We start from the raw sequence: 2,809 nt of genomic DNA, 5'->3' as shown, positions 1-2,809 counted from the left end.
AATTAGCCGGGGGTGGTGGCGGGCGCCTGTAGTCCCAGCTGCTCAGACGGCTGAGGCAGGAGAATGGCGTGAACCCAGGAGGCGGAGGTTGCAGTGAGCAGAGATCACACCATTACACTCCAGCCTGGGCCACAGAGTGAGGCTCTGTCTCAGAAAAAAAAAAAAGAAAAAAAAAAAAAGAGAAGACTTGCTCCAATAGATATTAAGACACACAGAAGCCATAGTAATCAAGACAGCATAGTTTTGATATAAGGACATATATCTATGTATTTGTATTTGCATGGGACACCACAGAAAGACCCATATGAGAGCAATGCAAAAATGCAGTGTTTAATCAAATTAAGTATAAAAATAGCCAATGACCCAAATTTTTACTCTGGGCATATAACCAAATAAATTCTTACAACAGGTCCACTAGGAGACACACACACAAGAAGATTCACCGTGGTGGTGTGTGCTCTGGCTGGGAACTGGAGACATCATTGGGAGTGGGGATGTGCAGAATGCTTGGAAACATTATCCCACAGTCAGAAGCCACTTGCTATGTGTGTGCACTGTGTGTGCATCATGGATAGATCCAGAAAGCATAGGGTTGACCGAAAAAGGAGTGAGAAGCAGAATGTAATCTATTACACAGAACAACTTTACCCATTATACAGGAACACATACAACAAAAATATATTATGTAGACGTGCAACTAGAGCTGAAAACCATGATATACATTTTAAATGAACATGTTCAACAAGTATACGTTAGGATGTCTGCTTTGAAGGCTAACAGGAGGCAGAATGTAAACAAAAGAGAACACACATACATGCACGCTTGGAAGCAGTATCCTGCAGTCAGAAGCCACACACTGTGCATCATGGATAGATCCAGAAAGCACAGCGTTGAGTGGAAAAAGTGTAAAAAGCCCAACACACACAACTGTGAGTTGCCTTATGCTGACGAGTAATGATAATGTGCCAGTATCTGTGGATTCCAAAATGAAAGAAATTCCAAAAAAGGGATTATCTCAATTGTGCAACATCTAGTTCATTTAAAAAATCTTGTGACGATAAAAACTGGAAAAAAACTCCAAGGGACCTATTTTGACAAAGCCAGAAAGCTACAGCAAAGGTAACATTCCACCAATGTTTCCCAGGGAAGTCCTTCCTGCAAGAGCATCCGTAGATTTATATAATATGAGAATAATGACTGGGAAGAGATTTCTAATTTCCCAGAGGAGATGCAATTCCAGAGGATTTGAAAAGATTGGCAATTTCATTTATTTTCACTGTCTATGCCCTTCCTGGGTGGATAGAACGACTTGCACAAATCTCCGGAGCTGGTAAACGCATCCTACTTGTTGAAGAAGAGAGTAGCCTACCTTTCTGTCCTGGGAAATGAGTTTACAGCTTGGACAGCTGGCTCCACTGTGCAAGCCAAAGCACCTCCTAACTTATGCAGTGGACAGCTGCAACAGAGAACCACAAAAACCGACAGCTGGGCAGCAAAAGCAATTCTGTCTGCACCGTAGGAACAAAGATGGAGAGATTAAAAAAGGCCACAGTGTGAGGCAACAGGGAAGACTTGGAGAGAGTTCAAGCTCTCTCTGGCTTCCCAGAACTCCCTCACAATCCCAGGGAGAAACCCATATATTAGTAACATAGGGGCTTGCCAATGTCCTAAGGTTAAGCTAAAATTTGCAGGGACAATAATTATAGGGTCAAACACGTAAGAATTTAACTTGGGCTTGAAAATTATTTTTGCCTTCCTAGTTTCATAGAAAGGTCAACTCTGGCCATAGAAATTCAAAGGCAGGGAAATGTAAGCACATTTTATGAAGAAAGTTTGGAATTGGCCCGAAGGGAGTACTCAGCTGAGAGAATAAAGTCCAGCTCTCTTTGGAAATAGAATCATTTCCCAATATAGGCCTGAAATGAGTCAAAGTTGCAAATAAAGCCAAGGCTAGTATGCTTGCCTGCCAGACTCAGCCTCTCTTTTGTTGCCAAATATTTTAAGCCCTTCTTGGAGTTTCTGACTGCCCAGAATCCTGGTCTGTGGTTTCTCAGCGTGCCCTGGATGATGTCTGGAGCCCCATTCCCCAGTGTCCAACCAAAATCCTTTTCTCAAGGCTTCTGTGGGGTCCTCCAAGTCATACAACAGAGGGACTTTGGTTTTGAATTGAAATGAACATTGGGATTCTGGATACTATTTTACATGAAAAAATACTCTGCTGTTGAAACAGTCATGAACATAGATTACCAGAATACTTTATCAGAATACAGAAAAATCTGGTGTGGTGAACTGAGTGTGACTGACTTAAAACACTTGACCTCCAGTTCCTAGAACTCTCAAGTAAGTCGTCTAGCTGCTGTGAGACTCAATGTCTTCACCTTAAAATGCCAGCAGTGATTCCCACCATGTGCAGTGATACCCATCACATAGCAATAATGTGGCATGCCTGGGTGGGAGCTGCTGATGTTTAGGGCTGGGCGGTAGTGGGAGTGAGCCCCCAGGGCACAGGCACTAAAGTAGTGCCCATAGGAGGGAAGATCATAATCAGGCTGGAGCGCCATGAGAAGGAGCTCTGGAGAACTAAACACAATGATGAAACAGACTCAAAGTCCATCTTCTCTATATTATCATCATGCACCGGCAATTCTGTACAATGTCAGTGATATAATATTCCAACTCTTAGAGTGGACAGCTTCCATGCTATTCCCCCAACCCTCCTCCTGGCCCCTTCGTGCGCAGCTGAGAGCAGCCTACCTTTCTGCCCTGGAAAATGAGTTTACAGCTTAAACAGCTGGCTCCACTGTGCACC

Source organism: Pongo pygmaeus, chromosome X, assembly GCF_028885625.2.
Source record: "Pongo pygmaeus isolate AG05252 chromosome X, NHGRI_mPonPyg2-v2.0_pri, whole genome shotgun sequence".
Classification (NCBI taxonomy): Eukaryota; Metazoa; Chordata; class Mammalia; order Primates; family Hominidae; genus Pongo; species Pongo pygmaeus.
The sequence above is the reverse complement of the archived record's forward strand: the minus strand, read 5'-3'. Positions refer to the sequence as shown.